This window comes from Carcharodon carcharias, chromosome 5 (assembly GCF_017639515.1).
Source record: "Carcharodon carcharias isolate sCarCar2 chromosome 5, sCarCar2.pri, whole genome shotgun sequence".
Classification (NCBI taxonomy): domain Eukaryota; kingdom Metazoa; phylum Chordata; class Chondrichthyes; order Lamniformes; family Lamnidae; genus Carcharodon; species Carcharodon carcharias.
In genome coordinates, this window is record NC_054471.1 from 106,004,969 (window position 1) to 106,018,935 (window position 13,967).

The window sequence follows — 13,967 nt, forward strand, 5'->3', positions numbered from 1 at the left end:
GGCCTGCCACAAGCCGAAACATTGCTTCAAAATGTTCATGACCTGCTCTCTGAAAAGCCTTTTGGAACCATGTGCGTCATCTTCTCTTATCTGGTGTGAACAAGGGAGTTAGTGCCTATGGTCATAAAGGAGGCAACCTTTAACTCTATATTTATCTGCAAACAGGCAATTGCCTCTGAATGAATGCGTCATGACAATTGTTGGATGCCCTACGGTCACTTGTAATATGCAATGGTGACTGCACACACACAAGCTGGACATATAAAAGACACTGAGAAGCTCTGGGAAATCTTATTACATGATAGATTCCAAGAGCCCTAGCCTGGACATCTCTAATCTTCATCAGAAACATGCTGGTCTAGAAGTTGAACTTTTAAAATTCAATATGGCCTGTGGCGTGTGACTGCTCATTCCAAACTAGGGTTGTGCTGCATGTTGAATGAATACCCTGTAGTCACACTAGCCTTAAGTCCATTATCTAAGCAAATCAGGAGCCTTGTTTCAGGATCCTTTCCACGTTGGACTATGACAGACCACAGCAGCGAATGGAGACTGCCACCAAAAAGGTGGGTAAAAAATGTTTTAGTTGCTTAAATGTGGAATCAGAAAGAGCAGGAGTGCTTCACTTGACTCCAATTAAAACTATGAGCCACAGTTCACCCCACAGCACACACACCCCGCATCCCACCTTCCCCACCCCCGTCAATTGCCTGCACCAACAGCTTCCCCCATGTTAAACTCAGTAAGTCCCATGTAGGCATTTCCACCAGTCAATTTCTGTCTTATTGGTGGACAACACATTGTCCCTTGGGCTGCAACTGACATCCCCAGCATGCTGGTCACATCCTGATGAAGCCAGCAGACCAATTTTTGTGTGACCTCCTTGCTCAACAACTATTGTGTCCTCTGACACCATTCCCAAATCCCAGGGTGATCGGAATATCGTGGGCAGAAACTCTGCTGTATTCATCATTGCTTCCCTCAACAAACCAGGATGCATCACACCCAGACCTAGTGACTTTTCTACTTTGAGCGCTCTCAATCTTTTAGGCAACAGATGTCGGATGTCAATTTCTAGACCTATTATTTGTTAAATGACGTGGAAAATCTGTCACCTGCTTGATGTACAGTGAACTGATGGTAGAAAGATATTTGATATGCTGCTGATGCCATGCTGAAATTTTTATTGCTACAGAAGGGCCCTTGGAGCCATGCACTGAGGCTGAAAGTTGTCCTGCAGCAGGGCACAATTTTCTCTTGACACTTCTTTGGTAAAACACAGGCTTTGAATGTTCTTCAGTTGGGTCTAAAAATATTCCGTGAGTCTCAAAAATCATTGGTGCACTGTTAATAATGGATTACCTTTGCAAAATCTAAGCATGCTTCTTGGCAGTCCTTGTGTTCCTTCAAATAAACAGATATAAGGGAAGTTTAAGGGATAAAAGGGTTAACATATGAGGGCAGGTTGCATAAATTAGGCTAGTAGTCCCTCGAGAATAGAAGATTAAGGATTGATCCAATTGAGGTGATTAAAGGATTTGATAGGGAATACACAGAAACTATTACCCCTAACGAGAAGTCTAGCAATTGGGGAGCAGTGGCGTAGTGTCACTAGACTGGTATTCCAGAGATCCAGTGTAATACTCTGGGGACTTCGAATCCCAATACATTGGATTGTGGAATTTGAATTCAATAAATATCTGGAACTAAAAGACTGATGATGACCATCAAACCATTGTTGATTGTTGTAAAAACCCATTTGGTTTTTAGGGAAGGAAATCTGCCACCCATGTGACTCTAGACCCAGAGCAATGTGGTTAACTCTCAAAATGCGCTCTGAACAAGGTCAATTAGGGATGGGCAATAGCCAGCGATGCCCATATCCCATGAACGAAAAGAAAGAAATTGAAAATTGTCAGTCATCACTTCAATTTCTCTCTGACAGGTATGCACTCCTCTCTGCCTGATTCCGTTCTTGTGCTGCACCTAGTTCACCTGCTTAAGGACCTCTGTTGGAAATTCGTCAGCACTTAGCCTGCTCTGTTCAGCTTTTTTGGTTCTTACAGCAGTCTAACCACTGCACCATAGATCATTTTTTAAACTTAACATTTTGTGGAACTGTGGGGCCAGGGAGAGTGGAGGGGAAAGACTTTCTCCTCAACTCACAACATTGATACAAGTGGTTGCTAACACTGCTGTTGCGTTCTCCTCTTCAAGGTCCCAGTACCTACCTGAGGCCCACTGCTGCCATGCTATACAGCCCAAACCGAAGCCCCAGAAACCAGAGGCAGCTCAACGAAAATGTTAAGATGACCAAGGCCAATTTTGGATGAGCCTTAGGCCTCCATCTTCAGATGCTCTCACCAAGAATTTGCCTGTTGAAGGCTCCTTCAACAGCACCTTCCAAACCCACAACCACTACTATCTACAAGGACAGCAGACACATGGGAACACCACCACCTGGAAGTTTCCCTCTAAGCCACTCACCATCCTGACTTGGAAATATATCGCTGTTCCTTCACTGTCACTGAGTCAAAATCCTGGAACCCCCCTCCCTATCAGCACTGTGGGTGCGCCTACACCACATGGACTGCAGCGGTTCAAGAAGGCAGCTCACCACCACCTTCTCAAGGGCAACTAGGGTCCAGCCCGCAACACCCACATCCCATGAATGATAAAGAAAAAACAGACGTAAGCAAATTCCTGGCCAGTATGTCCAGGCGAGCAACAGAAGTTATCTTTTTATTCTCCTTCATACACTGCCTGACCTGCTTCAGAATTTCAGGTTCTATTTGAATATTCCAGCATTCAGAGTTTTTTCCCTACCAGCAACAAATCAAGTCCTGTGGTGAAAAGAAGAGGAATGTTCCTCAGAAAGGGGAGCAGCTAATGTTTTTGAGTTTGTTCAAATAATAGAGAGTATGGCATTTTTCTGTGCTGTGTGCTTTACCTACCACTATGATGCATATATAAAAAAAAGTAGCAACGGTCATAAAACTGAACCTGAGGGAAGTTGATACAAAGAGCACACTGTGAAATGTGGCAATGAGAAACACATTTTATGCTCTCTCTGATAAATACACTGAAACCCAATTTACTGCTTCATTTCTCAAACCAGAAACATTACGCTAATTCAACAGGATACTGTGGTCAAGGGTATCAAAGGGTTTACTTAGATCAAGGAAAAGGGCCTCAGTTGGAAGATAGGTATTCATAGCTTTAGAAAAGTTCTCTAGAAAATAATGTGGTGTGTAGAGTGGACCTCAAACTCCAATGCCACGGGATTAGGAAAACATCTGAAATTAAAGTCATGAAAATAAAACTGAAGCTTTATGTTTGCACTGTTAGATGACTTTTTGAGATTAGCAGGTAATGATTGAGCACTTGAACTTTGCAATTTAGTTCGCAGCAGTGATAAGCTTTTGATTCCAAGTCAAATTCCAGAAACACAGCTAAACCTCTTCCCTTCTATTCTCGGCAAAAAAGAACTCTTCAAATTACTTCAAAGCCATATTGCCTCCAGAAAAATACCCAGAGCTACATTATAACACAGAACACTTCTATATGGTTCTAATAACATCATAAATATAAGAAATCTACCCGGTGACCCAAGTTCAATCCAGATAGATATAAATGAATGGAATGAATTGCACCTATCTGAATCAAGTTCTAATTGATCATGACCCCAGATCGCAAAACAGTGCTGATTTTAGATTAATTTAGCACTTCATTGACTGTCTTGCTCAGAGAAGCTATATGATAGTTACTGTGGGAAGTAGAAGCATATCACAAGAAAACCTGGAAAATAAATTATAAACTTACCTTCTGGCCTCTTCCAGCTCTCGGCAGGTTTTGTCAGATGAAGAGCTCACACTGTCCGTTTGATTGTGGGTAGGGTATTGATGGTATCATTGGACCCAAGCTTCATGCCCAAAACAGAACCCGCCTCCTTCCTGCAGAATGTCCTTGTTGCCTGCTCAGGGCAGGTTAATTCATGGACAAACTGGGAAGGAAGTAGGTTCAGCGTGGCTGATTAAAACTCTTCACTTCATCTGTCTCCTCTCTGGAAGTCTGCCAGCCTGGGACACTTAAAATTGGGATCAATGACTTGGAAGTGTAGTTAGTGTTGTTGTGCAGGTGAATGTAGCAGCTGGTTTGTAAGTAGCAAAGTTGTACAAACAACGATGAGTTTAATAACCAAGTTATCTGATTTTGGTGGCGTTGGTTAAAAGGTAACATTGGCCAGGACTGCATAAAACTCTCTGTCCTTCTAAAATACTACGGTGCAATAACATCCATCAGAACAGGCAGACTGAATCCCACTTTAAAAGCTCTTCAAAAGGATGACACCTCAGACACTTCAGCATGTTCCCAGTACAAAGAGCCTAAATTGGGTGTGCAAATCCTGAAGTGAGCTTTGAATCCATCGCCTTCTGATAGATAAGACATGACAGTTATTGAAAGGGATTAGCATCTGCTTTACAAGATGCATTTACTCCAAATTCATTTTTTTTTAAAAAGGCATAAAGGGTTTTTGTGCTTTCAGCCAGGAGAGCTACGTATGGCAAATTCTGGCACCTGCTGCCACGATTCTCCGACTCTTAACTTTAAATAGCTGGAAAGCCAACCATTGCATTGCACTGGAATTTCTGATGTGCCCTTACGATAGGAAGTTAGAAAGTTTAGCCTAGAACTTTTCAGGAATCTCTAGAATTCCAGTGCACCAGGACCTGTCCATAAGAGATTTTTTTAAATTCATTTATAGGGTGTGGGCATCACTGGCTAGGCCAGCATTTATTGCCCATCCCTAATTGCCCTTGAGAAGGTGGTGGTGAGCTGCATTCCATGTGCTGTAGGTACACCCACAGAGATGGTGGAATAAAGCAGAAAAATGTTTTGCATGGTGGGATAGTGTTTATAAATTCATTCTGGCACAGGGATGTGCAAATCAGGATTCCAGGTGCAGGATCCACATACGTTTCTGTCTGGAAAGTGCTGTAGGGCTCGCTGAAATGTGCACCTGAATTACTGATTTCTACTCTATGCTGGTGGTATGAATGTGTGAACTCTCTCCAGATGTACATTATCCAGCACATATCCAGTGGATGTATATTATCCATTGCAGATATTGCACTGTTCCACAGTGCCAACAAGGCCCCACTTGCAGCCATTTTATCTCCTTGCTTCTGTAGCCCCGCTAAAAGAATTCCCTGACACTATCAACTGCTGCTGTCTTTCTCTCCTTTAAGGTGCAACTGCAGACCTGTCAAAATTTGCAGCTCTGTTGGGTTCCTATTCCCTCCCAGTCAGCAAGCTGCCTGTGAAGTAGGAGATTAATGCTGTCAGCTTGCTGATCCAATATTGATGAAGATAAGCTAGGAAAATTGACCAGGCATCCCACCAACTACAATCTCTTCCCCGAACAATGTCTGTACAATGTGGACCCAAATCAGAAATTGTCCCCATGTAACTTCATCCAATCTGCAGTCATGTTGTAGTGTCTGATTAACGCTTGTTTATTAGTAAATTAAGACTAAAAACCTATTTCTAAACAGGTTACTAAGTAGGCATGTTAACCTAGGCATGATTCCAACTTCTCTCTCTCTCTTGAATCTTAACACACAGCTGACTAATGTCAGCATACATTATCATCTACATCATACACTAACATAGCTCATCTGTTAACCCTTTATACTACACCTCCCCCAAGTATATGATCATATTTTCAACAATATGGGACCATATCTTTAACTATTTACATTGCATTTCAGTAACTCTTTTTTTACAACTACAGATTCTACTTAACTCCAACTTCTATCCTTCCCCTCCCCATATCACAGTCCTCAGGATTCCATCTGCCATGGTGGCTGTTAGGGAAGACACCTTGGAGACATAAGGATTTTCTTCTGGATCTGGGAGAACATCACCATCTGCAGAATAGCACAACACTTAAGCAGCATTGTTAGTAAGTAGAGTGTAGGCTGCAGGACAACAAAGATTTCAACAGAAGACTCATCCAAGATAGAAGAATGAAGAGCATAGACCTTTGGATTCTCTGGGACTAGAAGAGAAGAATTCAGGACACTCTGAGGAATTTGTCCCTCCCTTGAAGCACACAGGGAAAGACCTTCAGAAGAAGAATGATCTTCAACTCCAGGAAAGACTGCCACAGCCTTATCATTCACTACTGTATCAAAGACTGAGAAGACATTGAAGATCCAAGATTTCAATAAACTTAGACAATGAAGGGAAAAAAAAGATAAAATTACTGTAAGCCTGTCAGGAAAAAAAAAGATAACTTCCCAATGATGTTCCAGGAGGACAGTCTACTTTCTGTAGGCAGTAATGAGAAAGCCAAACTTCTCTCTGTGTGAGATTGCTCCACTGTGGACAGTAGGAAGAACTGCTGGGAAAATGGAGACAAGACAACCTCTTCTTCTGTAATAAGAGGCATTTCCTGTAGATACTGAACACAACTCAGGGTCAAGATTTCTACAACAGGATTCCGCAGCTTCAGAAGTGCCAAAGATTCTGCCACAGCTTCTGAGCTGACCTCCAGCTCAGAAGAGAAGATGATGTTCAGCTGGCATTGAAGAATGGGTGCCAGTTGACTTTCACCCCTAGGAGGTACTAGCTCTTTAGCACTGTGATCCTCTATGGCGTCTGACATGGAACCAGGCAAAGCATTCTCTGTGGAAGACATTTAATGGACTACGAAAGATAGGCTAGGCAATACATTAGTAGTTTTAACAAAGACCTGAAGGCTGCTTGGCTGCTAGAAATATAACTGACTCCTCTAAAAAGACAACAGAGACTTCATATGGTATGTCTATCGATTTGAAAGATGAATCATCCTTTAGGACCTCAACCTCCAACAGATCACTCAGTGTAGCAACGTCTTCTTCCTCATCACTCTCTAGGAAGAGCCAATTCTGGTCCAGCCGGTCTTCATGGGGATGGTCACCGTCTGCTGCAGAACCTTCTGTATCCACCACCTCTGGCCCTATCTCATGAAGAAATGAGAGATTCATCACTTCAATCTCTGCCCTAGGTCTAGTAGAAAGTGTCTCTGTGAAAGAAAGGAACTTACTGCTGAGTGAATAAATTTCCTTAGTGCCTGAAGGCTGAATTTCCATTGCTTCTAAATAAAAGGTTGAAGAGTGTTGCATGAAAGACAGTGAGTTGTTCAAATGATGTGCATCATCTGGTTTTTATTGGATTCCTAGGAGTATGTCAGTATCGCCTCTCAATAAGGATGAACATTGATTGTGAAGAAAATAGAATCAATGAACTGTCACCCCTTGTAGCTAAGAGGGACAATAAGTCTGACTTTGATTGGAAGATCTATGCCAACTGGACCATGTATTTTGATGTCTGATGGATGAAGGGTCATCGGCTGAAGCTAGTCAAGGTCATCTGCTAATATGTTAACAGCCATCAATTTTAAAAGGTTGTAATGATAAGCGCAGCAATTACAAATTAGTCAGTTTAACTTCAGTAGCGGGGAAGCTTCTAGAAACAATTATTTGGGATAGAATTAGTAGCCACTTGGAAAAATGTGGGTTGATTAGGAAGAGCCAGCATGGATTTCTAAAAGGAAAATTGTGTTTAGCTAACTTGCTGGAATTTTTGAAGAGGTAACAGAGAGGGTTGATGAGGGTAATGCTGTTGTTGTGGTATACAGGGACTTTCAAAAGGAATTCGGAACAGTGCCACACAACAGACTAGTGAGAAAAGTTATAGCTCAAGGGATAAAAGGGACAGTAGCAATGTAAATACAAAATTGGCTGGGTAATAGGAAACAAAGGGTAATTGTCAATGGATATTTTTCAGGCTGGAGGAAGGTTTGTAGTGGAGTTCCCCAGGGGTCAGTATTGGGACCCTTACTTTTCTTGTTATATATTAATGATCTAGACCTAGGTGTGCAGGGGACAGTTTCAAAGTTTGCAACTGATATGAAACTTGGAAACATTATAAACTGTGAGGAGGACAGTATAGAACTTCAAAAGGACTTGGACAAATTGGTGGAGTGGGCAGATAGGCGGCAGAGGAAGTTCAATATGGAGAAGTGTGAGGTAATGCATTTTGGTAGGAAGAACATGGACAGATAATATAAAATAAGGAGTACAATTCTTAAGGGGGTGCAAGAGCAGAGGGACCTGGGTGTATATGTGCATAGATTATTGAAGGTGGCAGGACAGGTGGAGAGAGCAGTTAATAAAGCCTACAGTATCCTGGGCTTTATAAATAGGGGCATAGAGTACAAGAGCAGGAACGTTATGCTGAGCTTATATAAGACACTAGTTAGGCCTCAGCTGGAGTATTGTGTACAGTTCTGGGTGCCACACTATAAAAAGGATGTAAACACATTGGAGTGGGTGCAGAAGAAGTTTACAAGAATGGTTCTTTTGGAGGTCCATGTACACCACATCAACAGCATTACCCTCATCGACCTTCTCTGTTACCTCATCAGAAAACTCAAGGCAAATTAGTCAAACACAATTTGCCTTAAAAAATCTGTGCTGGCTTTCCTTAATTAATCCATATTTGATTGAATTGACTGAACTTTGGCCTGAGTTGTTTTTTCTAGTAGCTTCCACACCACAGGTGGCCTGCAGTTACTGGGCTTTTTTTTACACTTTTTTTTGAGCAAGTGTGAATCATTTGCCAGTTTTCTGGCAATACCCAAGACTAAGGAAAATTGAAAAATTATGGCCAGTGCCTCCACAATTTCCACTCTCAATTCCCTCAGTATCCATGAATGCATCTGATCCGGCCCTAGTGTTTGTTGTTTTGGCCTAAGGGAGTGCTTTTCCACAGGATTAGTGGTGGGGACATGAGGCAGTCTGAATGGAAATAGTAAGAAGTGATGTAAACAACCTTTAACATGAAACAGTAAGAAAGTTGGGACTGTACTCCTTGGAGAGGAGAAGGCTAAGAGGAGATTTGATAGAGATGTTCAAAATCATGAGCGGGCTGGATAGAGTAGATAGGGAGAAACTTCCCACTCATAAAAGGATCAAGAACGAGAGGGCACAGATTTAAAGTAATTTTCAAAAAAAGCAAATGTGACGTGAGAAAAAACTTTTTCACACAGCAAGTGGTTTGGGTCTGGAATGCACTGCCTGGAAGTGTGGTGGAGTCGGGTTCAATCGAGGCATTCAAGATGGCATTAGATGATTATTTGAATAGAAACAATGTGTAGGAGTACGGGGAAAAGCCAGGAGAGTGGCACTAAGTCATAATGTTCATTCGGAGAGCTGGTGCAGACACAATGGACCAAATGGCCTCCTTCTGCACCATAAAAATTCCATGATTCTGTAAAGCCTTGGACTGGGACTATGACCAAAAGTCTGGACGGAGACTATCAACTTCCCCTAGAAACTCTGTAATTTTGTCTTTTTCTTGATTTTCCATTTCTTGGATGTAGTTTCATAAATACTTTATTTTCTTCTAGTTCAACTAAAGTTGCTGGATTTGCAGAAACACTTGAATTGTGTAGTTTGAATGCATTGGGAGCATTCCATGCCCTGGCTGGGCAGTCCTAGCATGTATGCTGGGTTTTCGGGACACAACGCAAGCATCTCAAAATTGCTGCCAGTATGGAGTTTCATGCCATTTTACCCAGCTTTGCAGGCTTCCCTGTGGGTTGGGCCAGTGCCTGTAGGCCTACCCAGTCAATAGAGTCAGGTGGTGAGGAGATGGTAGTGTAGTGGTAATGTCACTAGACTAGTAATCTAGAGGCCCAGGTGAGTTCTCTGGGGACAGGAGTTCGAATCCCACCACAACAGGTGGTGGGATTTCAATTTGGTTAATAAATCTTGAACATAAATTTAGTCTCAGCAATAGTGACCATGAAACCATTGTTGTTTGTTGTAAAATCCCATCTGGTTCACTTCACTAATGCCCTTTAGGGAAGGAAATCTGCTGTCCTTACCTGGTCTGGTCTACCTGTGACTCTAGACCCACAGTAATGTGGTTGCCTGCTGAAATGGCTGCACAAGCCACTCAGTTTGAGGGCATTTTGGGATGAGCAACAAATGCCTGATGCCCACGTCCCATGAAGGAATAAAAAAAAAGTGAAGCCTTGGAGTTGTGCTGAATTAAGCCTGATTAAATTCTCTAAGCCTCAACTACTTGATCAATCTTTTGTCTGCAGAAAGTCGGAGAGTATTTCATCTTGGGCACCCATAGCTATGTGATCATGGGTTAGCTTGTCCTTCAGCTCCCATATCCGCAAGAACTAGTTAGAAATAATTCCCCAGGTCATTGCAGCCTCTGGTTTTAATGGGCTTGTTCATTACAGAATTTTACAGCCCCGTTTCGGTGGGGAAGGGGCTGTAAAATGCGGTGAGTCCTTATAAATCCCATTGATGATCCCGCAGTCGTAAAATTCTGCCCTAAGTTTTACTTCAGACTAAAATAGGTGTCAGAAGCTTTGAGAATGGTCTCAAAGTCCACGGTGGACTCCTCCAAACCTGCCTTTGGAGAACATTGTCTGCTACTGGACCTACAGCATAAAGAAAGGAACTGACTCGATATTTTTGCTCTTTAGAGTGAAGACCCGGTGCTGCTCGATACCAGAAAAAATGTTGATTCCATAACTCCCACAGCTGGCCTCTCTGCAGGCCATCAAGGCAGTCAAATAAGCAGGTTGGGGCAGGCAGAACTCACTGGAGACAGTCATTGTTACCTCTTTTTAGTGTGCCTCCTGCTTCCATCGATTTGTTACGAGCTGCTGTCAAGGTTTTCTTTTCTGTAGCTCCTTCGATAACACTGATGTATTTTTTACATCGATGTCTCCGACACTGCCACCATGTTCTGAGATGGTCTTTCTAGCTGTGGACTCTACTTGATTAGTACACAGACTGCAGTCATACTCTGGTATCTGATTAACACTAGTTTATTAGTGCTACTTCTAAACAGGTAATTGAGTAGGCCTTTGCTCCTCAGCATGGCATTACAACCACTCTCTCGAAGATCTAACACATGACTGACTGATGTCAGTGGTACATCATCATCTACGTCATACATTAGCATATCCCATCAGTTAACCCTTTGTGCTACAGCATCTAAAAAGCAGGCTTTTCTGATAAAATCATTGACAAGAAAAATCACCACAATGTCCATAAGATCATATGTATGTTAATATAAATATACAGCTCCACACTTTATTATAACCAGTTATTTTCACTATTCAGTCTGTTCTGTTCAATGCAATCTTCATGGATTTACATTATAAAATCAGCAGTGGTATTGATGTAGCAAATCAAATGAAACAGAAATTACAAAAAAAACTCAAGCAATTTGAATAAGGCTCTGTAGATGCCTTTATAATATGAGTAGAAATTTTAGTGGGGTAATTCTAATGGGAGTGGTACGTTATGAGAGATCATAAGAGCATAAGAGATGAATATATGAAATAGAAACAGGAGTAAGCCATTTTCTTTTTTATTCATTCTTGGGATGTGGGTGTCACTGGTATGGCCAACATTTGTTGTCTATCTGTAATTGTCTTTGAGCTGGTGGTGGTGAGCTGCCATCTTGAACAACTGCAGTTCATGTGGTTTTAAGAAGGACGTTCTAGGATTTTGACCCAGTGACAGTGAAGTCAGGATGGTGAGTGACTTGGTGGGGTATGGGGGCAGAGGGGAGGGTGGGAATTTCCAGGTGATGGTGTTTCCATGGGCCTGCTTCCCTTGTCCTTCTAGCTGGCAGAGATTATGATTTGGAAGGTGCTGTCAGAAGACCCTTGGAGAGTTGCTGAAGTGCATCTTGTAGATGTTACACACTGTACATCAGTGCTGGAGGGAGTGGATGTTGAAGGTGGTGGATGGGGTGCTGATTAAGCAGGCTGCTTTGTCCTAGATAGTGCCATGTTTAGGACATTCAAGCCTGCTCCACCAGTCAATGAGAACATGGCTGATCTTCTACTTCAACTCTTTCCTACACTATCCCATACTTTCAACATGTCCTTTAATCCCTTTGGTGTCCAAAAATCTATCAATCTCTGCCTTGAACATATTCAATGGCTGAGAATCCACAGCTCTCTGGGGTAAAGATTTCCACAGATCCACAAAGCTTTGAGTGGAGAAATTTCTCCTCATCTCTGTCCTAAATGGCTGACCCCTTATTCTGAGGCTGTTTTCCTGTGTTCTAGATTCCTCTGCCAGTGGGAAAAATTTTCTCGGAATTGGTTTTGTCAAGCCGCTTAAGAATTTTATATATCACAGTTCAATCATCTCTTATTCTTCTAAACTCCAGGAAAGATAGGCCTAGCCTACTCAATCTTTCCTCATAGGAAAATCCCCTCATCTCTGGAACCAGTGTAATGAACTTCGCTGCACCCCCTTTAGGGCAAGCATTCCCTCCTTAGGTAATCAGACTAAAACAACACACAGTGCTCCAAGTGTTACAAGCTTCAATTGGATTACCTCATTCTTCTACATTCTAGGGAATCTATGCCCAGTGTACTCAATCTCATCATCCCAGGAATCAATCTGGTGAACCTTTGCTGCAGCCTCTCGAAGGCAAATACACCCATTCTTAGGTAAGGGGTGTAAGACTATGCACTGTTCTCCAGATGTGATCCCACCAAGGCCTGATACAACTACAGTAAAAATTCTTCACGTTTTTACTCTAATCCCTTTTGTAATGCGGTTGGGGGGGGGTAGGTCAGTTGGCTAGACAGCCCAAATGTGGATCAAATTAATGCCAACAGTACCTGGTTTGATCCCCATTCTGGCTGAGGTAGTCTTGGGACCTGCCTCCTCACCCTGTAGTATAAAATCACGGCACTCTGGCGAATAATCACCAAGAACCTGCCTTTGGGTGGAGAGCTCTAGAGGAAGGTGACCTCTGTAATAAAGGTTAACATACCAATAGCCTTCCTAATTGCTTGTTGTACCTGAATGTTAATTGTAATTAATTTACAATGACACCTAGGTCCCTCTGAATATTAGCATGTCACAGTCTCTCACCATACAAAAAATGTTCTGTTTTTCTATTTTTGCATCCAAAGTGGAAAGCTTCACACTTCCTAGTATATTTCACATTCTTGACCACTCATTTAACTTGTCTATATCCCTCTGCAGTTTCATTGCATCCTCTCTCAGTTTACTTCTCCACCTAACTTTGTATCATCAGCAAACTTGGATATATTACACTCAGTCCCCTCACCTAAGTCATTGATATAGATTGTAAATAGCTGAGGCCCAAGTACTGATCCTCCCAGTATCCCACTAGTTGCAGCCTGCCAACCTGATAATAGCCAATTAATTCCCACCCTCTGTTTTCTATCCATTGACTAATTCTTAGTTCATGCCAATATATTACCTCAAGTTGCATGGAATTTTGTATAATAACCTCCAGTGTGGCATTTTATCAAGTGCTTTCTTGAAATCTAAATACACCACATCCAATAGTTCTCCCTTGTCTACCCTGCTAGTCACTATCTCAAAAAAACTCTTAAATGTATCTGTCAAAGGTGATTTCCCTCTCACAAATCCATGTTGACTCTGCCTAATCAGATCTCAACAATTTTTCTCACATGACCATTTTCACTCAAAAATCATGAATATCATATTTTCCTTTTTTACTGAGTTTCCACCAACACAGTGGGCTGTCTGTGTGAGCATGTGTGCAGCTGCCAAGTATTTTGTAGCAAAGGTACAACCTGGGTCAGAGTCTTGGGTGTAGTGCAAAGCAGGGAACAACTGGCAAGCTTATACACTGTTTATTTTCCGACATCCACTCACTGTGGAAAACACTTTTGCTGGCAGGAATTTCCACCCTACAACTTGCAAAACCAAATGGGATAAGGCGAAATCAGCTAGGCTGCATGACTGGAATCAGAGGTGTGAGTTACATAGAATTACATCAAAGTTCCAGCACGGTAACAAATCTTTCAACCCAACTGTTTTACGATAGTGTTTATAATCCACTCAAGACTTCTCCCACCCCTCTTC